The following is a 26,466-nucleotide window of genomic DNA, read 5'->3' as shown; positions in this document are numbered from 1 at the left end:
TTCTCTAGAACTTTTCAACCTTTATTTTTACATGCGTACGAGGGAGAACGTTTTGTCTTTGTTTTTTCCTGAAGTGTTTCATTAATTGCTCCCAAAGACAGCAGAATTTCCTGCTTGTAAAGCTGACGGAGAAGGAGCCGCAGTTTCCTCACACTTATTAACAGGTTTTGCCGTTCCTGAAAGCGGGCCATATGGACGGGGGTTATGCTGCATGGTTAATGAGAGTACAAGAAAGTAATTGTTCAAAAAGCGTTCTGTCTGCAGTTAATTTAAAAATGAGACGCCTTCTTGGTTTTTTGGTTTTCATTTAGGAGCTTTTAATGAATCGTGCGTGAGTAACACAACTGTAATTACAGTATAGCACTGCAAAGAGCAAAATCAACCACCTCACTGAAAAGAATAAGTGGTAATTGCATGTTATGCACAATATTTTTTTATGTTAATTAACAGTTGCTCTGAAATTAAATAGCAGCAACTCAAAAGAGAGTACACCTACACCAGTGTTCTCTGATAAGATCCAGTTCTCCATTGCTCTTAATTAAGCACAAACATTAAGCAAGAGGCTGGCGCAGTACTAAAAATAAAGGTTCCTAAATGGTTCTTGGCTTGGATGTTCCGTTCTAGTTACATTATGTTCTGAGTCTTCCAACTAGACAAAAATAGTTATTTTTGAAAAAGGTTCTATATAGCACCAAAAGGGTTCTTCTATTGTTTTGAATAGAGAAACCTTTTCGGTGCAATATAGAACCCTTTTCAAGAACCATCTATAGCACATTCCCCATCAATCTGAAAAACAATACAAAGAACCCCTTAATCATGCGAAGGGTTCTTTGGTGTTCATGGTTCTACATAGAACCACTGTCTTTACTAAAGAACCCTTGAAGAACCATCTTTTTTTAGAGTGTACTTTATATCTACCTACCTATATATATATATATATATATATATATATATATTTCTAAGGGCGCAAATTTGGTCTGCCAAGTGGGGGCGCTATAGCTTACATACAGCGATTTGAATGTAAAACTGGGTAAACAAAGCACGCCTACACTTATTTTATAAATACAAGCATAAGTAATATTAAACCACAAAACAAGTAATATTATTAACAAGAACATCATTCATTTTCAGCACAGGTTCAGTTTTGTTGCCTATTACAATGATTTTGTCGTGAAAATGCTTAGTCTGATCTGCAATTAATAATAAATATGATGATAACCAAGAAGGAAAAGAAAGGATTATCAATAACTGTGAAGAAGTGTTGAAAACGACACCCAAGACAGGTAGACAGGATGGTTTGACGACCATCCTGCAACCCTACATTTATCTTGCATAATTTCAGCCCCCCTGACCCCCTTCCCCGCAATTTCCACCAGTAATTTCAAGCAAGAAAACCTCAGCAAAGTTAATTGTTTCTACCGTGCTGTGTTTTCAGGAATGTGAAAGCGGGTTGTGTGCTTTCTAGCGGAGTGATGCTCATGATAAGCTGTGAAAACAGACTCATACGGCCGGGATTAAAGACTACACCCATCACACCCAGACTAACACTACCTGTGCACTTGATTCTATTCCATTATGGAAATTAAGAAACTGTATTGAACACACACTACAACGTCAAAAGTATATGGACACCTGACTGTCATAATTATATGTGCGTGTTGGACATACTAGGCTCCACTATTCACTTTCCACTTTTGTGAAGATTAAGGAATATGTCTGTGGGAATTTATGCCCATTCAGTCACAAGAGCATTTGTGAGGTCAGGCACTGATGTTGGCCATCGGAGTTCCTCCACACCAAACTCGTCAAACCATGTCTTTAAGGACTTAACTTTGTGCACAGGGGCGCAGTCATGCTGTAACAGGAAAGGGCTTTTCATGTGCTGATGTTGCTTCCAGAGGCAGTTTAAAACTCTATAGTGAGTGATGCAACTGAGGACAGGCAATTTCTACACACTTCAGCACTCTGCGGCCTCGCTCTGAGAGTTTGCGGCCTCGCTTTAAGAGAGTTGGTCTACTGCTTCGTGGCTAAGATGCTGCTCCGATAGATTTCCATTTTATAATAATAGCACTTACAGTTGACAGGGGCAGATCTAGCAGGGCAGAAATTTCACAGACTGGCTTGTGGCAAAGAAGGCATCCTGCGACAGTGCCATGTTTAAAGTCACTGAGCTCTGACCCATTCTACTGTTTATGTCTGTCTTTTGAGACTGCAAGGCTATGGGCTTGATTTTGTACACCTCTTAGTAATAAGTGTGGCTGATACATCTGAATTCAATAACTAGTAAGGGTGTCCACATACTTTTGTCCATATATTGTATCTGGGGCTATACACTTGTTAGCAGTGGGTGTGGCTAAAACTCCTGAATTCAATAATTAGGAGGGTTGTCCACATACTTTTGGCCATTTATTGTGTCTGGGGCAGTAACCAGTCTGATATGCTGTTTGCTGCTGCTCAGAGGATTAGTGAGACTAAAATGCAGATTTTTTATGCTTTTATAATTTTCAGAATGCAGCAGTCGTCCAAACTAGAAAGTTAGCTCACTCAATCTCACTAGCTAAATGTTGTCATCTTGAACCATGTAAACCACATCTAAACAAACATCCTCCCTCCAAATCGTCACTGCCCACAGTTCTGTATAAAAGCAGACATTTTCATTATTGTAAAACTGTCACGGATTCAAAGAGAAGGAAGTGACGAAGACTGGTCTACGTTTGCCTGATTGGCTACGCAGAACAAGGTGGCCATGCTCATTTGCATAAAGGTGACATTTTTCGCTGCACTGCAGCCCATCATGCACATCTCATTCCTCCACTGAAGTCGATACAGCAAGGTGAAGTTGCAAGTGGACGTGTACCATAAGGCCTCTGATTTAGCTTTTAAAATGTGATTTTATTGTTTAATATCTTGCCTATAGATTTGTTTGGCTCTTTTAGCCAAGCTGCTTCAATGCAGTCAGGAACAAAGAACAATAAATAAATAAATAATGTTATTTCTTAAAACAATGTATAAGTGAAAGGTTACAAAGACATTCAGATGGTATAAACATTTCTTACTTTGTTTTTTTTTCCCCAAATAAAAAATGACATTTCTTATTTTGTTTTTTGTTTTTTACCCCAAAAAAATGACAAAAAGTGGTTGGTGTAGTGTAGTGGGTAATACCTCTGTCTTCTATGCTGTAGACTGGGGTTCAATCTCCTGCCTGGGTAAGCACCTTACACTTTACCAATAAGAGTCCTTGGGCAAGACTCCTAACACTACCTTCGCTTACCTGTGTAAAAAAATGATCAAACTGTAAGTCGCTCTGGATAAGAGCGTCCGCCAAATGCCATAAATGTAAATGTAAGGGGCAAAAATGTGAAGTATTGGTTTTCTCTCTGCAAAACAAAACTACACTCAACAATATCTTTTCATCAAATTCAAATCATAATAAAACATCTCCGCTTCTACTTACAAATGTGGTACGGACCGAAAATTTAGAATCTGCACTTTCCACACGGTTTCTCCACTTGTTTCAATGAGCTACGACTCAGAAACAGTTCATATAAGACTACAGCATGTTTTTGTTAAGACCATATGACTTCTAAGTTAATGAATCACTGAAAAGTTCTTTAGGGAGCCAAAAGTGTCTCTCCTGCTCTGTATGTTAAAGAGTTTAGGGAGCTAAAGGTTGAGATCATGGCTGACGTCATGCAACGAATGAATTAAAAAGTGAGGAAACAGCGATCAAAAGGTCATCCATCAGACAGCAGAGGGAGACGACTCAGGCAGGGACGATGCGAGGTTTCATCCTCCGTCTCGTGGGACGCTGCGAATGTCAGAAAACACATCGCTCGCTCGCACGGCCTGGACTAATTGCTCAAGGGCACCATCATTTCTCTCCCACTTAACAGCCAATAATATTTAGCTTTCATGACTCGCCGTGGGGAAACCATTAGAGCGATTCCCTGCAGGACGGAGCGGAGAGGAGCTCTGATTCATTATAAGAAGCAACTCTGATCATTTAAAAGCACAAACAAACCACCTTTCATTCAGACTGGGTTTAATCTGAACGTTTTCCCATTACCTTTAGCTTTAAATGTTGCACAGCCTATGTGCACAGTACACTGTACTACAGCACTATATCAAGCATACTAACACAGTTCTGTATATTGTATTTATAGTGTCTTATTTATATATACTTCTGTTTTACTTTTTTGACACTTTGCCACCATTTTTTCAATAATGTTTGATTTTTCGATCTCTGCACATACTGAAAGGTGAGTTAAACACCTGAAAGAGGTGCTGACATCACAACAAGGGGAGAAAATGGGCGTGGTCCATGGCTTTATTTCCAAACTAGCACGGTCACTAATATTCACACGTGACTTATAGTCCTATTCATGTGTTTTCGTGTTTAAAATGGTAGTTTTGAGGTTGAATTGGCAGCACTTTTCATGTTCTTCACACATCGAAACAAATAAATCACATCATCTGAATTACAGAAACAGCAGCTTTTTTGCACTGAGCTTAAAAGGTTATTATGATTAAGTTATTGCAAACCAACCAATCAAGCATGATCACTTAGTCACTTCTTGTAAAAACATCTAAAAAAGCTAAACTTTAAGCTTTAACTTTAAGAAATTGAGCTGCTAAACAGCTCAATTTCTTGCCATGGCTCAAAAAAGTCTTGAAATTACTGCTAAAAATGTTTTTTTGGAACAAAACAATAGAAGAACCACTTTTGGTCCCTTAAAGAACCTTTCACTGGTTTTCAGTGTTGGAAATGATATATGTGGGTATTAAGAACATTTTTAAATATTTCTATATGATGTACAGTTTCTATCCTAATTAAAGTTTTCCAACAATTGCGCATCCAAATCTCATCCGAGCGAAGACCCTTTCAGAAACCGTTATTTTTAAGGTGTACAGATTTCAAAGAATTGTCTTTGAATGATTTTTTCCACTCAGTATGAGAACAATTTGGTAAATAACTGAAAACACAACCAGTCCAAAGCATGTGAGACTCTACAGGTGGAGCTTTTTCTATTCTGCTGGATTCGTGTGAAAAGCAGAGTCCAGCCGTGCTTCCAAAAAACACCAAGGAGTGAAAGACCAGCAGGGTAACAGAGTGACCGTTGTTGCATTGCTGCGCTTCAGATTATTTTTAAACACCTGAACCAGACTGCCACAAAACCACTTTTACTTTGGCAAAGGAAAATACGCCTCAGGTCCACAGGAAATGTGTTGGCCGAGCTGCTCCCCACCCCCCGATGCCCCTATACGCTATTTAACCAAGAACAGCACAACAGCGAAGTACAAAAAGCTTTCGGCCAGCCTGTTGTAAAGTCACGAACAAGGTGAGGCTGCCAATGCCCTCAGCCTGGACACACAACTCCAGTGATTCACAAAGACATTTTTATTTTGGTCATATTTATTGCAGACTGCCATTAGAAAATAACCTTCAGTTGCTCCTTTTGGATGTGTGGATCCTTTGGAAGGCTGGAATGATCCACTTGTTTCCTGAAAGCCAGGAACAGCATAATGTTTATTCATTTCCATACAGCCACTCCAGTAGCTTTGCTAGACTCTGTGGGACTAAACTATTATAGGCTGAATGGGTAGGGCTGGACTGCTGTATGCTAAATGGGTGGGGCTAGACTGCTGTAGGCTGAACAGGAGGAGCTAAATAGCTGCAGGCTGAATGGGCGGGGCTAAACTACTATAGGCTAAATGGGACTGGCTGAACTTTTGTAGGCTGAATGGGCGGGACAAGACTGCTGTATGCTGAATGGGAGGGGATAAACTGCTGTATGCGGGATGGGCGGGGCTAAACTACTGTAGGCTGAATGGGTGAGGCTGAACTTTTACAGGCTGAATGAGCAGCATAAGACTGCTGTCGACAGAATAAGTGGGGCTAAATTGCTGCCAGCTGAATGGGTGGGGCTAAACAATTGAAGGCTGAATGGGTGGAGCTAAACTGCTATAGCCTGAATAGGTGGGGCTAAACTACTGTAGGCTGAATGGGCGGGGCTAAACTACTATATGCTGAATGTATGGGGCTAAACTACTATAGGCTTAATGGGTAGGGCTAAACTACTATAGGCCGAATGTATCGGGCTAAACTACTATAGGCTGAATGGGTGGGGCTAAATTGCTGCAGGCTGAATGTGTGGGGTTAAACTACTACAGGCTGAATGCGAGGGGCTAATCATTTGTAGGCTGAATAGGCAGAGCTCAAACGCTGATGGCTGAATGGGTGGGGCTAAACTGCTATAGGCTAAATGGGCAGCCATATGTAAACATGTTCATGGTTCTGACATCACAAGCATGAGGAATTCAAAATGAGCTGTTTTTGTTGCTTAGTTTACATATCTGAACTTTTTCCATTACATGGGCCCTTTAATTCTTGGAGTTTAATAAGTTAAAATTAAAGTTTCAAACTGAAACTGCAGGATTAGAACCAGAGAAAAAACTCATCCTGCACATTCTCAGCCCAAAGCCTTCAGCCTGGAGAGTCAACACAGCCAGCCAAAACTCAGCAGGGCATGAGAAATAAACATGGAAAACTAAAAATATTCTCTGATTTATTTGCTCTTGTTGTGGCTTCCTCTTGGCGGCCAGGATGTGATCAGTGCGAGGGTGAAGATCACCACTTCCTGTCCGATCTGAGTGACTCTCGAGCATTTTGTCTGCAGGCGTCGAGCTGAAACGTGTTCCTGGAAGTGTAGGGCACTGGAAAATAATTTTAAGCCTTTAAATATAAATGGCACCCACCTCTGTTGGGAGCAAAACCCATCGATCTCCTCTGCATAGTCTGGACGAGCAATCATCCATTTCAGAAGAGTCAATCAACACATTTTGAGCGCATCAGACAGAGATGCGATGTCTGATCATTTGCTGCTGAGTTTTCAGTCTCAGAGCAGCTCCGTGCTTTAAGTAGAGAGACTATAGAAGGTTTTGTATTGATTAGAGAGCTTTCTGTCTCCTCTAGATCTACACTGCTCACAGACTGGGTGGGGAAATTCACTGAGCCTCCTTAACAGCCTAATGGCTTAATGGCTGCTTCAGTTTAGCACTAGCAGGAACATGAACACTGACCATAAAGTACAGACCTTAAAGAGCCCATATCATGGAAAACTGCATTTTCCTATTATTTTTGGAAATAATAGAGGTTGATATGAAATGTAACAAGTTTCAATATGTACCATTCACTCACTAATCTATATATTTAAAGTAAGAAGCCCATTTTGATTGTACTGTTTTTGTGATGTCACAAAAACAACCACTTACTGCAGTTTAGCCACCTCCATTCAGTATTATGTTAAGTTATATAAAAAGTGTTTGAACCTAGAATGAGCTTTGAATGAGGCTCAATACAAGCCAGTCAAAGGCACAGAGGTCATTTACATATGGTTATATGCAAAAGTTTGGGCACCCCTGGTCAAATTGTTGGTCAAATTTTTTTTTCTTCAAGTTAACACATTCTCTACGGAACACTTCTGCACATTTTAATGCACAATTACTTTTAATCTGCTTATCTGACATATTGGGGGAAAAAAAACATAAAATAAGGCCTGTGCAAAAAGTCATCGCACATTTTATATTTAATGTTTCATAACCAGCCAATAAAAAAATTTGTGCGCTAACATTTGCAGTAAAAAACACAGTTAACATATCCTCCACAGAGAACTGAAATATACTTACTATACTATTACTATTACACTTATTATTTATTGTTAATTCTAAGGAATAAAGAGAGTTTGGAAAATGGTCACATATAAAAGAAATTTGACCGTTTTTGGGACATAAAGTAACACGACCTCAGTCACTTAATCACTTAAATCACACTGAAAATAAATAATAATCTGCAATGCTAAATTAAAAGGAAATACAGGGCAGCTAATTATTGTGTAATAAGTTAACCGATTAATCGATTATGGAAAGAATCGTTAGTTAAACCCAAGTAGGATTTAGGCTCTTTAAGAAAGCACCTCAGCTCAATCTGCAGCTCTGAGTAATGCTGTTTTATATGGGAAAGGAGGAGGTGAAGGAAAAGGAATGAGTTTTCCTCTCCTCTGCTGTCACATCACTGTCAGCCTGCCCTGCCTCCACCGGCCTCGTGCACGCTTCACCTGTCAGCCAAAACGCAGCCGAGCCGGATGCTATCGCAAATCCGGATAGACTGGAGACGCACCCGCCACCCAAATATCAAATTGTTGTCAGAGCGGAGAGATGCGCAGTTTAACGGCCCGTCTTCACCACAAAGGAAGAAAAGAATCAGGCGCTGGTCCTGCATCAGGAACGCAGCGACGGTTATGAATCACCTTCTGAGTCACTGACATTTTACACCGCAGACAACAGCCAGGGGTGGAAATCTCGATGGCATTTAATGGCAGAATAAAGCTGTCGGAATTATCATAATTCTGAGAAGGCAATAAAGTACAGTAAATAAATCATTTCTGAGTTTCAGATACAGATACAATGCCTCAGGATGAGAGAAGAGAGAAGAGAAGAGAAGAGAAGAGAAGAGAATGGAGTAAAGAGCTGAAGAGAAGAGAAGAAAGGAGAAAAAATGAAAAGAAGAAAGGAGAAAAGTGAGAAGAGTAGAGAAGAAGAATGGATAAAAGAGGTGAAGAGGAGAGAAAAGAAGACGAGAAGTGAAGAAAAATGGAGAAAAGAGATGACGAAAGGAGAAAGGAGGAGAAGAAAAGAATTAAACAGAAGAGAAAAAGAAAGGAGAACAGAGGGAAGAGAAGAAAAGAGAAGAATGGAGAAAAGAGAAGAAAAGAGAAAAGAGAAGAAGAATGGTGAAGAGAAGAGAAGAGGAAAGGAAAGAAGACAAGAAGAATGGAGAAAAGAGGTGAAGAGGAAACACGAAAAGAGGAGGAGAATTGAGAAAAGAGAAGAGAAGAATAACAGAGAAAAGAGGAGAACAGAAGATGAGAAAGGAGAATTGAAGAGAAGCGAAGAAGAAAGGAGAAAAACAAGAAGAGAAAAGAGTAGGAGACAAGAAGAATGGAGAAAAGAGGTAAAGAGGAGAGTGGAGAAGACAAGAAAAATGGAGAAGGAGAAGAGAATAATAAAGCAGAAAAAGAGGAGAACAGAAGAGAAGAAGAATGGAGAAAAGAGAAGAGAAGAAGAATGGAGAAAAGAAGGGAAGAGAAGCAAAGAGAAGAGAAGAATAGAGAAAAGAGGAGAAGAGAAGAAGAAAGGAGAAAGGAAGAGAAGAAAAGAATTAAACAAGAAAAGAATAAAGGAGAAAAAGGGAGAAGAGACGTGGAGAGAAGAAAAAGGAATCGAAAAAATATGAGAAAGGAAGCAAGGAAAAAAGAAGATAAGCGGAAATAATAAAAGAGGAAAGGAGAAAAGAAGTGGAGAGAAGAAAAAACAATCGAGAAAAGGGGAAAACGAAGAAAAGAGTAGAAAATCAAGATGAAAAGAGAAGAGAAAATAGGAAAACAAGAAAAAAGACGAGCAAAATACAGACATAATAATAAATAGGAGAAGAGCAGTGGAGAAAGAAGAAAAATGAAAACAGAAAAGAGAAGAACAGAAGAACAGAATCAAAAAAGAGAAGATAAAGTAAGAGAAGACAAGAAGGGAGGAATAAATTCATGAAGAGCAGAGAAAAGAAGAGAAGAGAGGAGAAGATAAGAGAAGAGACGAGGGGTGTAACTGATTGAAAAGACTGTTTCAGTTATGACTCTATAGGAAATGATTCAGTGCATCATGAAATCTCAAATTTTATCCTGATTCGATTCGATTCCATTACTTTGGTGCAATCCAGAATAATTTGCTCTAGTAAATGCAAGCATTTGAATCATCACATTCACCATCCACTTTTACACCACTAGAGAAGAAAGAACTGGCAGTTGGGCCTCCATTACTGGAGAGAGGAGAAGAGAATAAAGCCGTGTGGAATAAGCTGTGTAGTTAGACTTCCTGTCCAGCTTGTTTATTAAAGCTCTACACAGTCTAGCCCCTCCTGAGAGGACACACATAGCTTTGAGAATCAATCTGCGCTCAGATTCACTCCAGGAGGACCACAGATAGGGGCGAGTACAGCTCCTAGCCCAATATGAGCTCCATATAGTGCCATACACATTTCAGACCTCATGATGATTTGATTCAATTATGATTCCTTAGGAAACTATTCAATATGATTCAATGAATCAAATCTCAAATTTCATAGTGATTCGATTCACCAAAATTTAAATACACCAGTGTGACTGGAGGAACTACTTACACAGCAGTGTTTTTTTTTGGATGTTTACATCTGAAAGTAGTCTGAGAATTTTACTGAATATTACTGAAGTTGACTGTAATTGAATTGAATGTTCCAAAATAATCTACAGCTCCACTATAGACTCCACAGTGAACTCCATAAAGAGACTCAGAGAAACTCCACTACGCTCAAAAAGAATCACTTCTACATCTAGACCAAACAGAAGATCCCACTGATAACAGAACTGGAGCTTTAAAGACACAAGCATGTTCACACTATGAGGTTTGACAGCTGCATTCAGATCTCACTAGAATGAATGAGGTTGGGCAAACTTTATGGAATGCTAGCAAAAATGCTATTCAGGCTAATGAGAGCTGGGATTCTCACACAAACCGCAGAGGGATCAGATCTGAACTGGAGATTTTACAACACAATGACCAGCCAAACAGAGAAAAAAAAGCAGATTCTGAGAGAGTGACCGGTCATCACTCACTGCCCATACAGAGACCTTCGCCAGGATCATTACAATAAACAGCGGGCAAAAAAATAAATAAATAAATAAATAAAAAGTCCAAAATCTCTCTCTCTCTCCTTCTACCTTTCTCACTCACTCTCTCTCTTTTTCTCTCTCTCTTTGCTCTCTCCATCTCTCCTCTTTCTCTACCCTTTCTTTTTTCATCACTCTCTTCTTCCACCTTGTTCTCTGTCTCTCTCTTTCTTCCTCTCTCCCTTCCCTTCTTTCTCTTTCATTTTCATCATTGCCTTTCTTTACCCCTTTATTTCGCTCTTTTTGTTTTTTCCTCTCTCCCTCTCTCCATCCCTTTTTCTCTCCTCCCTCACCATTTTCCTTCCTTTCTCTCTTTTTTCCTCTCTCACATACATCTCTTCCTCCTCTCTGTCCTCTAACTCTCTCTCCATCTCTCTCCTCCTGTAACTCGTTTCTCTCTCCCTCACTCATCCTTTGTCGCTCTCTTTTAATCTCTTTTCTTACTCTCCTCTGTCCTATCACTCCATGTATCTCTCTCTCTGCCTAACTCTTCTTTTTTTCCCTCTCTCTCTATCCCTTACTCTTCGTCTCTGCCTCTTTTCCTCTCTTTTCTCCTCTGCTCTGTCACTCCGTCTCTCTATCTCTCACCATTCCCCTAGTTTCTCCCTCACTCCTCTGTCCTCTCACTCTCCTTATCTCTCACTCTTCCTCTTTTTTCTCTCCCCCATCTCTTCGGCCCCCTCTGTCCTCTCTCTCTCTCTCTCTCTCTCTCTCTCTCTCTCTCTCTCTTTCTCTCTCATACTGTATATTTTAAGTGTTTCCTGTATAAACAGGATGCCCATTAAATCAGTTGTGTAGAACAGCAGCAGCAGAGCTTTATTAGTGGAGGAAAAAAGTCAGTCTTTATTTAACTCTCTATCAGTCGACACTCTTTGATAAGAGCGCTGTGGACACACACACACACACACACACCACACACACACACACACACACACCAGCCCAGGGGATTTGTTAACAGCGTTTCTCACACACACACAGAGCGAGTGGTGGCGGATTGCGGTTTGAAATGTTCAGATGCTGAAGGAAATGGAGTTGTGCAGCTTTAGGGCTACAGCAAACACATCAGCCCAGAAAACTGAGGGAATGAAGACATGCTGCTAATTTTCTCCGACATGTGGACACATCTCCGTTTCACCACACCTCCAGTGACATTTTCCTCACTTTGTTTGGAGTGGGGGAACATAAAAGAGTAATGTAGTGTGTGAACATATATCAGCACACGCCCCAGTCCATACAGTCTGTATACAGAAACTATGCAAAAACAGATACATGGAATAGGCAGATACGTGTAAAAGCTCTGGATTTTATGACATCATTTTTATAAGTAATTAAAAACAGGCTGTTTTGCTGCGTAGTCTCCATATATAGACTGTGAGGAGTGAATAATACACATGTTTAAACTTTATATACTAAATAAACATCTATTGGCCCTTTAACACCATGGAAATACAGAATGCAGTTCGGTATTTGACCAGTAAGGTGGATTTTAAGGACATCCAAATATTTCAGCTATTACTGAAGCAAACACTCCACTCTGTTTGGAGTTTTGGGTTGGTTCATTTGCTTTAGTCTGACAGTTGTTGATACTGTGAGAACAGGCTTCAGTTCTCACATACATCTTAAGATTCCCACAGTAAAGAGTGCTATAGCGCTGATTCAGAATGGCAGCATTTCAGAAAGCAGCCCAAAAGTCTGTACCAAATCTAATTATATTAAGTTAAATACTGACTCCATTTTGTTGTATTTATTAAAGTTCATTAATTAATTTAGGAATCAAAATGATATAAAACACAAATATCAATGTTTCCCCATGTGAGTCTTTGTCACTAAATGGTGGTGTTTGTGTTTGAATTTGTGGCTTTAAAAAGTGAACTGTTTTCTTTGTTTTTGATACTCCAGCACGCACTGACCTTCATCAGAACAGCAGGATACCAGATTAAAGAAGAACCGTCAAAGAAAAAGTTCAATAAAAGAACACTTTAGTACTTGTATGTAATAATTTGTCCCACACGTATTGTGTATACACTTACTGAGCACTTTAACAGAAACACCTGTACACCTACTCATTCATGCAATTATCTAATCAGCCAATCATTAGGCAGTGGTGCAGTGCATAAAATCATGCAGATACGGGCCAACAGCTTCAGTTAATATTCACATTAACCATCAGACACGGGAAAATGTGATCTAGTGATTTTGACCATGATTGCTGGTACCAGATGAGCTGGTTTATTTCTATAACTGCTGATCTCCTGGGATTTTCACAGCAGTCTCTGGAGTTCCATCAGAATTATTCAATAAGGAAAAACATCCAGTAAGCGTCAGCTCTGTCAGATGGAAACACCACGTTGATGAGAGAGGTATACAGAGAATGGTCAGACTGGTTCAAGCTGACAGTAAGGCTAAGGTAATTCAAACAACCACTCTGTACAACTGTGGTGCTCAGAAAATCTCACAGTGCACAACACATCGAACCTTGAGGTGGATGGGCTACAACAGAAGAAGACCACGTCAGGTTTCTCTTCTGTCAGCCAACCTCACCAAAACTGGACAGTTGAATACTGCAGAAACATAGCCTGGTCTGATGAATCTGGATTTCTGCTGACAGACAGAGGGTAGGGTCAGAATTTGGTGCCAACAGCATGAATTCATGAATTCATGAACTGCCTTGTGTCAACAGTCCAGACTGGTGGAGGTGGTGTAATGGTGTGGGCACACTTTGGGCCTGTTAATACCTATTAATCATTGCTTGAATGCCACAGCCAATTTAAATACTGTAGCTGACCATGTGCCTTGCTTCATAGTCATAATTTACTCATCTTCTAATGGCTACCTCCAGCATGATAATGCACCATGTCACAAAGTAAAGGTCATCTTATACTAGTTTCATGAACATGACAATGAGTTCCCTGTTTTTCAGTGACCTTCACAGTCACCAGATCTGAATCCAATAGAACACCTTTGGGATATGGTAGAACGGGAGATTCGCAGCATAAAAGTGGACCTGAAAAAATGGCAGGAATTGCATGATGCAGTCACATCAACATGGACCAGAATATTTCCAACATCTTTTGGCATCCATGCCATTAAGAACTGAGGCTATTTTGAGAGCAAAGGGGAGCCCTATATATATGTAATAATAATATGTTCTTTTATATATATATATATATATATATATATATATATATATATTATATAATATATATATAAAATATTTATGCATCTATATGTAATAATGTCCCAATTTTTGCTTGGAATAAAATCTCAAATAAATTTGAAACAAATTTTTTGCCTTCTCTTGCCAATTTGGAGGTACTTTTTTTTTGGATAGCACAGATATGTAGTATATATATATATATATATATATATATATATATATATATATATATATATATATATATATATACACACACACACACACACATCATTAAAATATGAATGTATCTATATGTAATGATAATTGTCTAAGCCTAATCCTGAGACTGATCTTAAATTTAACCCCAGAAAACAAAGAGGAAATGGTTTTGCTCTTTCAGTTTGAAGAAATTAAACAATGGACTTTTGTGAAAAACACATCATTTTTCAGTTGATTCTGTAGGTTAGTCCTGTTTTTCTCTGCTTTTACTACAGTCAGGACACACATAATTGTCTCGTCTCCATTCCACACCATTCTTCTCCACATGTACTTATCTAATCTTCCACAGTAGCTATGGCAACATTGTTGAACCTTTGCAGGCAGCATCAATGACAATAAAAGCTTCACTCTGCAAATTCTCTCTCCACAGCAAACCTATTGTGTCTGATGGACACTTCACATTTCTCACAGAGGGTCTGGACCCAGTCATGGCAACGTCCTGAGCGCAAATGAATGTGACCCAGGGGCACATGCTGAAAGAATCGAGCTGCCGTATGATTAATATGGACTGGAGGTTCGTATTATATTGGATTGCAGACTGAAGGTTAGGGTACTGTATTGGACTGCAGGTGAGTGTGGATTTGCTTCAAGGTAAGACACTCAGCTCTAAGTACTGAAACAGCTTCCTGTTTTCTTTTCCCTACCACACCTTTTCAATTTCTTATTATGCTAAAATCTGCTGTAACTGTTCTATGGCCAGCAGAGTCAGTCCCAAAAGGGGCGTAAAACCACACAGTTAAAGCCCTGTCCACTCATTTTCACTGGCCCTTTAAAAAAAGCACTTTATGGTGATGCAGCTTTGTTGTGACAGTAGCACTTCGCATATTTCTCACACTTTGAGTAAGAATAAAAAAGCATTTTCACAGATTAGTAGGTAAAGGGGAATTCCACCAATTTTTCCAAATGTCAGTATAACTCAATGGTTATGATGTAAACAAAGTCATTCTGAGTGGTTTGATTGAAAAGGCTCAGTTCTAGCGAAACATACAGAGTCAGATCTGTTCATAGTGGTGGTGAATGGTACCAAACAGACATGTGAATCCAGTTTAATGCAACTAAAAGCTATATTACATAAAGTTATTAGATGAAATTGTTATGTATACACTCACGCTTAATGTCAAAGACATTGCTTCATGATAGTTTGAGAAGGTTTTGGCCTACAATATAATTTTTAAAAGCTATTCATGGTAAAGAGGTATATGCAAGGCACTGTTAGGCTATATAGTCCCCAAAGAAAACTTATATTTTCAGATTTTCCACCATTTTACACGTGTAGAAGACACTTGTAGACCTCTGGTTCCTATCATCACCATTGTAAAGCAATCTCAACAATTAACCATTTCACATCAAACCACTCTGAATGACTTTGTTCACATCTCAGCAGTGGACTTCTTGAAGAATAGGGTAGTTTTCATATTTGGCTTTATAGTAGAGTGGTTAACTCCTCACACTGCATGTAAGAGACCATGTTATGGGAGACACAAGAGCTCTAATTTTAGACACAGCTCCAAACACTACAGCCCCCCAATCTAATTATCACTCTTGCTCTGCAAATGTTAGTAATATGACTTATTCTGTCATCACAGTCCTTTGTGTTGTATTTACTGCAGAAACACAAATCGCGATAATAATGAAAATATGACTAATAATACAGATATTTGTTTGAATGCAATTTAATGACCAATTAAGCATCTTCCCTTGTGGTTCCATTGGATACCCCCAAAGTGTACAGTCAAATGCAAAAGTGTACAGTCAAATACAAAAGTTTGGGCACCCCTGGTAAAATTACATGTTTTGTTGCATTTTTCATTACCTTTCTACAGGGAGGTGGAGTAAAGCAGGTTTACCAAAGAATGTTGGGCTAAGAAATCTCAGTATATGACAGATGGGAGTGGCTACTCAATTTACACATTGCCTTTTCTGCAGAAATGAGCAGAAAACACTTACTTACAACATTTACTTTAGCTGTTATTCTGTTTTCCCTAACCATCTGTTTTGCTGTCTTAAATGAAGTAAATGAAATGAAGTAAAAGCAAATGTGTCATTAGCTTTATTACTAGCTTGGAAATTCACACTTAACATCACTGCAAATATTAACTTCTTTCTGTAATTTTCCACGTTTTAATGTTCTGAAATGTCCACTTGAGGTAGGAGAGTACAGCTTGATTTTAGGGACAGAGAACACAAGTAAAAATGTCTTTGAGTTCCTCCACACTAAAGAAACTTCTTTTCCACAAAATATAATAGCGTTATTTGCGGTTATCTCTACAGCTCGTTTATGGAAGGTAAAAGGCATTGGAATCTTTACTGATGCTGGAGTGCATGTCCGTAAAAATGACTGACATGCTGCATTCAGATAGGACTAAAATCACAAGTGAAATAAGTTAACACATCCTCTACAAAGAACACACTTCTGCACATTTAATGCACAACTGCTGTTTATTTGTTCAATTGAATATATTTTGGGGAAAAAACAAAAAAACATAAACATGGCCTGTGCAGAGGTTATGGCACAATTTTTATGTCTTGTCTTTTTTCCAATATGTTGAATTCAGTAAGCAAATAAAAATTGGCCACTAAAAAGTGCAGAAAAATCCCATATTTAGGTGTGTTCTCTGTAGAGGATGTGTTAACCAGGAGTGTTCTTTTGCATATGACAGTATGGTGGGTATTTCTGATAAAATGGCCAGTGAGTGCAATTCAGTGTACAATGCCCCAATCATGCCAAGCCAAGCACTGAAAACGTTATGCATTAACATTTCCAAGAGCACAAACAAAAAAATGCCTGTGTCCCTCATCAAAAGTCGAAGGCATTTATTTTAAATGATCTTACGTCTCTTGGACGTTTGAAAGTGTCAGTGACAAAGCAGTCTCTTTGAACTGGCAGTCAGCTGTGCATCCGTCAACACTAAAGCAGACCGAAGTGCTGGATGTGTTTGATAGCACAGGCTTGGCAGGCGCTGCATCCCAAATGCAGCTGAGACCAGAAGTGAACGAACACAGAAAGGTGCTGTCACAAAACAATGCGCCACAGTGACCAACAATAATCCTGAAATTAAAGTGACAGTTCAGGAAAAAATCTCATTTACACAGCTTCCCCTTAAACCCTAATGTAGATGATTAGCCAGGACATGTTTTACTTCTTTTCTTTTCCACTGGAGCTACGAAGCTAATGTAGCTATGACAAGTCATGAACACCTTTACACCACCAATTCGCATAGTGCTCACTGCATACCTAAATCATCACCACTGACCTCAGTCACTGTGGAGTTGTTCAGTAAACTCTAATAGGCTGGATTATGTGGTTTCTGACACTGTATGACAAACTATAAAGATGGATTAAAGTGAGTCACATAGCTATATATATATATATATATATATATATATATATATATATATATATTTAATCTTTAATATGTTCTGCCGTTGTGGAACAAGGAGGTCGTATAAAACCAACATCACTAATATAGCATGAATGAATTGTGCTAGCATGCAGTACTGTGTAAAAACACTGCACCTCACCATCCAAGTAATCCAAACACATTCAGTAATGTTGAGGTCTGGACTCTGGGGTGGTCAGTCCATTGTTCTGAGAACATCAGTAGCTTCTTTGTTTAATCTGTCTATTTCCTTTTCTCAGTGTGGGCCTCTTGACAGCTACACATCCTTTCAGACTCATAGTGTTGAGACTCATAAAGTTGTCTTGTCACAGTGGAAGGATGGACAGAAACACCTGTGGATTTTTTCAGATCTGAAGCAGTTTGATTTTCTCCTCTCTCTTAAAGATTAAAGTGTTAAATGCTGTTTATGGAGGTTTGGGTGGTCTACCAGGCCTTCCAGGTGGCTGTTGGAGGTCTTATTTTCTCAGTAGCATTTAATCACTGAGCTCCAGTTTTGGAAACTCCTGTTTCTTCAGTATTATTTTATATCTAATCTGCTCAAAAATATCTCCTGAAAAAAAATGAATAACCTACTTAAATCCTGTTTTGACTGGAAATTAAACAAATGAAGAGTGTTCTCTGATTTGCACAGCACTGTAAGTAACATTACACCATAGACTGCTCCAAATCATCCAAAGGCATTTCTCTTTTGTCCCAGGCACGTCCACATTCTGTATAGAAACTGTGCTGTAATTCTGTAATTTCATCCAGCCTCACTGCCTAAAGAAAACTCAACAGCTCGTCTCGGAATTCAGCCCTTTTCAGCCTTTGTCCTCTGGGACTTCAACAACTGCAAGGCAACGAACTCTGGAGAAAGACTTCAAGACGCTTTAAGACGACCCAAAATAATATAACCATCTGGACAGGGGTCACTTTTCTCCACCGTTTCTCCACACATCCTGATGCATGTGCTTTATAGAGAAGTCTGTGGGGTATAATGTGACTGATTCTTTGAAAAACTCTTCTGAAAAGAGTTCAAATGAATAACATGGCATGTTCAATATACCACAGTGTTATAGTTCAGCTACTCTCTGGAGTTTCAATATTCTACAGTGTTAAATTTCAATATCCAGTAGTGTTAAAGAATCTATATCATGGAAAAAAAAGAATTTACCACACTTTTTGAAATAAAAGAGTTTGATCTAACATGTAAGCATTGCTACAGATGTCACAAACACCAACATGTTCATATATATCCACCTATTCAGCCCACAGCAGTTTAGCTTTAGCCATTTCCATTGAACTTGTGTTTTTAGTGAGGCACAATACAGGACGATCAGAACAGAACTCATTCACACAATCTTAGGCAAAAAAAAAAAAATACAAGAAAAATCAACAACTCATTCTGAACAACATTGTTAAAATGTGTATAGTATTTATAGTTATACCTCATGAATCCCTAAAAGCAACTATTTGGTTTTTTTTTTTTTGAATATATATCATTTTCATACTTGTATTCACAATAAAATGTGGAGTTTCTATTGTTCTGTGATAAAAACTCCACATGGTTTGATCAATTTGAAAATTTTCTTCAGTTTTGTGCTCAAGCATATGAACAGGATGTTGAACAATTCAGACAAGGACATTAACGGGTTAAAATATACTTAAAAAACCTTAATACATATTGAAATCATTTCACCAGGTATGTATTATATTAACATTTCTATTGCACCTCTAATATTTCTTTATACCACCAAAACAGCTTCATTTTAAATGGCCTGTATTCTACATTTTTCTTGTTTTTTATTTTTGTCCATTTATAACATTTTTGTGGTTTTATGTACCAAAAAAAGTCATAATGCATATGATTATTAATACATGACCATATTCCAACCTTTTTTTTTCTCTTAGCATCATCAACATACTATCACCTCAGGCATCAGAAAGCATATTCATAAACATTTCATGTAATAACTTTCTGTGAGGGAGCTTTTAGAGCTGTTTTTGTTTTACTGTGCCTTTAAGACATATATATTTAATTGAGCCCTGTTCTGATTGGCTGTGCCTCAAAATACTTCCACTGAAACTTTTACAAAAGAAGGTAATTGTATGTGGTTATGTAACTTTTAATATTTGAAATGGTACTGTTCCTTTTGCGTTTTATATTGCAGTGTACTTTAAACAGGGAAATTTCACAGAATTTTCCAAATTTTCCACATAATTCAGTGGTTGAGATGTAAACAAAGTCATTCAGAGTGGTTTGGTGTGAAATGGTCCTTTGTAACTCTGATTTCTTCACAGTGATGGCGATAGGAACCAGGGGTCACAATGTCTACAACACAAATACAGCTATTTTATTTACTATCCAAAACACCAGTGAACCTACATGTGTCTTCTGAGTTTTTATATGTAATGTTGATGATGGTAAAATAGCGATGAATCTGAAAAATATGTTTTTTGGGGGGGATTATTTTGTCTCACAACGGCCTGTATGTACCCCTCCGCCATGAATGGATATATTCACAGAATATATTTTAGGCTCAAAACCTCGCCTCAGACATCAGGCAGCATTTTAAAAACTATTATACAAGAACTTTCTGTGAAGGAACTTTTAGAGATTGACGTCTGGTTCCTATCACTACCACGGTGAACAATTCTGACTTGGTAAGTTTTTCTAGAGCAGACCATTTCATATCAAACCACTCTGAATACATGTCTACATCTTAACCATTCAATTATACAGAAATTTAGAAAATTCAGAGGAATTCCCCTTTAAAGTGTTCACATTGCTGCTGACTCAGGCATTCAATAGCGCAGCTTGAATAATCTCCATAGAAAAGCAATGAGCAATAGAATGGGATGCTCTGGAAGGCCATATATGAGCCTAGGGTCACCATGCCCAATGCCAAGCTTGGCTAGAAGGGTATAAAGTCCCCCAGCATTGGGCTTTATGCAGACTTTTGTTAAAAGTCAGAGAAATTCCTTTTTAAAATTACTCCCATCACTACAAACATCTTAAACATCTATTATGCAAACACATTGAAGAGAACTGGGATACTTTACAGCGTCTAGACAGAACCGTATATTCTGCTGACGTATGTTTGTTCGTGAGCGTGCGTTGTGTGCATGCATAAAATAAAAGATGCTGCAATCTGCTGTAAACTCAAACACATCCTCCTGAGAGTGAAAACTCTTACAGGTAAAGTTATTGTTCATGTTCAGAGCCATAAACAACTGCATTTGCCGCCTATTTAAAGAGTCACTTCCCATTTTTCGGCCAGCTGCCCCAGCACACTGCGGGGAAACTGAAACGCATTAAATTTGTCCAGCCCCGCGCACGCGTGTGGGTGAGAATGCTCTCTCTCCGTGCAAGGTTGATGCCATTATGCTTAATGACCTGACAAGTCCTATTGTGTTAAATGAGATTGGATATGTCAGTGGCTAACAGCGGCATACTGACACAAAGCTGCTTCCACACTGCACAAGCCACAACGCAAGAAAAACCACAAAAAAGTTAATTGTGGTAATGGTGTGGAAAGTAACAACACTTTAAACAAAAAAGGGCTCTACACTGCAAAAAGTGACATATTTGCAAGAAAAATTATCTTCAATTTAGCCAATGTACTGTATATGTCCTTATCTAATGTGTGAATCCTGCTACTTTAAGAAATCAATTGCTCAAATGTTCTGCATAAATTCCGTGATGTAAAGTCGTTCTGAATGTTCACTGTAGAGGAACTTTTCGACTCAGATTTCTTTACAGTGGTGGTGATAGGAACCAGGGGTCGTGATGTCTACAACAGAAATAAAGCCATTTAATTTACTAGCCAAACCACCAGTGAACCTCCTACATTTTTTTATGTAATATTAATAATAGTAAAATAGAGGTAAATCTGTGAAAAATAAGTTTTCTTTGGGGACTATTTTGCCTCACAACACCGAGCTTGTATCCTTCAATCATGAATTTTAAAAATATGTTTTAGGCAAAAACTTTCGCAAAACTATCATAAAACAATGTCTCAGATATCAGGCAGTGTATTTATAACCACTTCATTTGAGGGAGGTTATAGAGGTGGACGTCTGGTTCCTATCATCACCACTGTGAATGATTCTGACTCAAGGTTTCTCTAGAACCGAGCATTTGACATGAAACTTCTCTGAAAAACTATAACATTTTAACTATTTAATTATACAGAAATCTAGAAAATTGGGTGGAAGTCCCCTTTATGATGCACTCATTGCTGCTGACACAGGCATACAATAACACAGCCTGTATAATCTCCATAGAAAAGCACTGACCAATAGATTAGGATGCTATAGAGCAGGTGCGCATGAGCCTAAGGTCACCATGCCCAATGCCAAGCATAAAGCCCTCCCCAGCACTGGACTGTGGAGCAGTAGAACTGTGTTTTCTAGAGTGACATCCAATACCTTTGGAATGAGTTGGAGTGATCCAAAACCGATCGTCCAACATCAGTACCTGACGTCACTAATGCTCTTGCAGCTGAATGCAATGAAATCCTCACAGCAACATTCAACATCTAGTTTAAAGCCTTCTCAGTAGAAGCTGATATTGCAGCAAAACACCCTTGACTTTAGAAGAAACATGGGAGAAGTAGGTGTCTACAGACTTTTGGACAAATAAACTAACTAATATTCCTCATTGTGAGACGGCTGTAAGGATGTTAGAAGACTACTCAACCTATTTCTGGTCATTTGTATTTACTTTCATTTTACCTGACTATCTTATGCTACTGGATAATCACTCAACTTATTTTCTTACTGGTAGATAATTTACATTTCAAGCATTTTTGACTGAAAAAGAAAATTATTTGCCAATAAGAAAATACCACCGGATAAAATGACTTGAGTATTCTTACATCAGTCTCACAATGAGAGCTATCAACTATTCATGACTGGCCACACTAAAGATGCTTTCACTTGCCAAGATATCAGTTTTTCCACTCTATAGAGGACCAACAGAAGATTCTATGGTCTAGGTTCTATGACCCGTACCAATATTAAAATCCCATTTGTTGCACTATGGTATCATTGTATTCAAAAGGTGCTTTAAAAAAAATATACAACAGCTTCTCCATCAAGAGCAAGCAAAGAACCAGAGGCATTTGGAAAATTCTTGGAATTGTCATGGTTCTATATAACCACTGAACTGAAGAACTGCCTTATTTTTAGAGAACGCCTCTTTTTATAAAGGGTGTAGCCACATTACACCACACAGTATTTATGAGGATACTACTTTAATACTACTTTTAGAAGTCTAACACACTGTAATTGGGGTGGGGGTCATATTCAAAAATAACCCAAAACCAACTCATAGATGCTTACATCTACAGTAATACTACAGGAATTTCTACAGTATTCTGACAAAAAACTTAAGGTAAACTTGGGCAATACTACACAAAGTACTACACAAAGTACTACACAGAGGTGAAGACATAACAGATTATTAGAAGTGAGTTATTACACAGCATTAATCATACAGAAATCTGATATGTGGTCATATAACCAAGTAGGTCAGGCACATATTTTAAAGTTTATGAATATATATGTATCAAATATTAGACATATATGCATAATACATGCATATATCCATGATGATACATACATCCCTACAGTTGTAATTGTTACTATTTTATATGTTTAAATATTCAAATGTGTCAGGAAACGATATTTTCATTTATTTAATATTATAATGTTTCAATTGCCTAATGTTGAAATTTTAGAGTAAATTTACGTAGCTATTATATTAATTTTCTCTTCATTAGGATGTATGTGGAAGAAACAAGGAAGATGCTTATTGTCGCTGTCCAGTGAAAAAGATGTCTCTCCATTTTTTGCAATTTTTACTTTTCTGCATCGTTTGAGCTCAGCAGTTGTCCTTTGTGTGAAAATTTTATGATGATTGGACCAATAGAAATGGTCCAAAATTGCTTAGAATAAAAACTTTTTCTATTAACTTACATTGAAGGTAAAGAAGGTTTTTGCCCTCTCCTGTAAAGTTACTATTTTGGAGATACTTGTTTTTCATTGGACAGCGGCAATATATTCTATAACATGAAGTTAGTATATATGAGTAATACAAGGCATCCATATACATGAATGTTTTCTATCATATATTGTTAAATATATGTGTTACACACATGTTTGTATAGGCTGATTTATGGCTGAAATTTATGTCCCATATTTGAACATTTCAAATGAGTTGGCATATATGTCACATAGGTGACTCATGTAAGTTAGATATAAAGAAAACTCATATGCTGATATGTGTCATATATTTGACATCCACATATTGCCATACTATATCAGATTTCCATATGGGTATACAAAGTGTTTGGTTTCATATAATTTTACTATAGATATTTTTGTAAAAAATCAGAATAATTAATCAAATTACTCTGCACATTTCACAAGTACAAAAGCAGACATTTCTGAAGATCAGTGAAGCGCTTCAGCACAATTAGACCATCAAATCAATCACAGTCCAGCCAACGTAAAGTTATTCTAAGCATTATTCAAGGCTGAATCAGTCTGTCAGGCTGTATGATATAAACTCTGTGACAGCGCCACCCTGTGGTGGATTAAATCACAACCAAACAAACTTGCACTGGACGCTGGATCACTAACACCGTGTACGGGCTGCACTCTGGACACAAAACCGACTTGGAAAGATTTTAAAAGCCTTTAATATCACCGTAGCGGACTGTCGCCTCATTTTGCGAATGAAATGCGCATGCGCGACCAAAAAATAAACACCACAACTGCAGGTACCTTCAGAAACGCTAAGCACGAGCACAACGCACTAGAAAAGTGATTTGTCTCCTCAAAACTTGGCCCGGAGGGAAAGCAGCACGCGCAGTTTTCAGGCCTTTATGAAAAAGTGTAGATTTTACGAAGCAAAACCTTTCAGCGGCTCGCGGTGCTACTTCAGTCCAGCCAGAGCGGAGTCGCGCGCAGGTTTTTCCTGCACGAGACGAAACGTGAGACCCGCAGCGGATCAAAGAAATGAAACAGCGCAAGACAAAAGGAGGAATGAAAAGGGGTCACTTACCGGAGAAAGAGTGCGAGTATTCCTGTTCATCAGGAGAGAGAGAGCGAGACAGAGAGAGGGACAGAGACAGAGAGTAAAATCCCACTGAGCGCGTGCGATCCCACTGAGAGCGCGAGAGGAGTGAGTGAGTGCGCGTGAGTGTGGACGCAGATGTGGAGGAAGAGCTTCAGACTGAGAGAGAGAGAGAGAGAGAGAGAGAGAGACGCACACAGACGGGAAGAAGAGGGAGAGACGGATAAAGAGAGGGAATAAAGAGGAGGGGAAAGAGGGATGTGGGAAGGAGAGTATGTGAATAAGGAGAAGAAAGACAGAGGAGAAGAAAGAAAGTGAGATAGAGAGGGACAAGAAATAGAGAGGGAGAGAGAAAGCAGGATAGATTGAGAAAGAGAGAAACAAATAGCAAGAGAAGGAGAGAGAACCGGAGAGACACAGAAAAAACAGAGGATGAGAGAAAGGGGACAGAGTGAAAGAAAAAAGGAAGAGAGAGAATGAGAGAAAGAGGGAGAAAGAGCGCAAGATTGGGAAAGGGAGACAGAAAAGGAGAGAGATAAAATAAAGTGAACTAGGGAGAGGGAGAGAGAGAGACAAACAAACAGGAGAAAGAAGGAGAGTGATAAAGAAACAGAATAAAGGAGGAGAGGAAAGAAGGAGGAGAAATGATAGTATGAGAGTATGTGAATACAGAAGAGAAAGATGGAGAGAGTGTGTGAGTAGGAGAGGAAAAGAGAGATAGAGAGTAAGAGAGAAAGCAGGATAGATTGTGAAAGAGGAGAGAGCTGGAGAGAGACAAAAGACAGAAAGAGAGAGAATGAGTGAGAGAGGGGGATTGTGAAAGAGAGAAACAGAAAGGTAAAGAATAAGAGAAAGAAAGACAAGAAGGAGAGAAAGAGGGTGAGAGAGTGCAATATTGGAAAAGAAAGATAGAACACAAGAGAGCAAAAATAAACTGAACTGGAGAGAGAGACAGGAGAAAAGGAAAGAGAATGATAAAGAGAGAATAAAGCTGGAGGGGAAAGAGTGAGGAGAAACGAGTGAATAAGGGTATGTAAATAAAGAAGAGAAAGATAGAATTTGTGTGTGAGAAAGGAGGAATATATATATATATATATATATATATATATATATATATATATATATATATATATATAAACAAAGAGAAACATTATCACTTTATTAGAAACACCTAACTTATACTTCCACCAACTGGCCACTTTATTAAAAAACACCTACCTTGTCTTTCCACTCATTAGTCCCTTTATTAAAAACACCAAACTGTGTGCATCAACAGATGAGCTACAGTTTCTAACTGCAAGATGGAGCTACAAGGTAGGGTTTTTTTGAGAAAGTGGTCACTGAGTGGAAGAAAAAGGTATGTGTTTCTTGTTTCTGACAGTGTATTAGATCCTCTTCCAGCAAGCATTTTTTTAATAGAGAACCTCAATGTGGCCTAGTGTAAGTATACCCTATTACATGTATATTATATATTTTTTTCAGTGTGTAATAGTCTATGCTAATACAGTTGATCCCCACTGTTTACAAGTTATAAAACACTGTTTGGATTTAAATTTACCTTGTGTTAGACTAAACATCGAGTCTCTTTGTTATTCGCCCACATCGGAATTCAAAAGGCAAACGTGCCACAGTGGAGGAGTGAAAACTGAGGTTTACATTTCAAGTGGCTTTTCTTCTGCGGGTTCAGCGTTTACCTTTGAAATGAGACAGTGAATTTACTCAGACGGAAAGCCACTCAAAAGAAAGCAGAGCACATCCAGAAACGTTGTGTACTACAGTAGAAATCTAGCAACCTGTCTGTGTCTGTCTCTCTCTCTCTTTCCTGGTGACAGC

At 38.5% G+C, this 26,466-nt stretch overlaps 1 protein-coding gene across 1 annotated transcript in view; it reads right to left on the bottom strand.

Annotated features, from left to right (window-relative positions):
* The window catches only part of sema5a (sema domain, seven thrombospondin repeats (type 1 and type 1-like), transmembrane domain (TM) and short cytoplasmic domain, (semaphorin) 5A), a 238,508-nt gene extending 213,488 nt beyond the window's left edge, over positions 1 to 25,020 (bottom strand). Inside the window, exon 1 of the mRNA XM_036558268.1 lies at positions 24,622 to 25,020. The gene's annotated coding sequence lies outside the window, so the exon portion shown is untranslated. The remainder of the gene's footprint in view (positions 1 to 24,621) is intronic.
* Positions 25,021 to 26,466: the final 1,446 nt, after the last annotated feature.

The sequence above is a fragment of the Colossoma macropomum genome, unplaced genomic scaffold (assembly GCF_904425465.1).
Source record: "Colossoma macropomum unplaced genomic scaffold, Colossoma_macropomum, whole genome shotgun sequence".
NCBI lineage: Eukaryota > Metazoa > Chordata > Actinopteri > Characiformes > Serrasalmidae > Colossoma > Colossoma macropomum.
The sequence above is the reverse complement of the archived record's forward strand: the minus strand, read 5'-3'. Positions and strand labels throughout refer to the sequence as shown.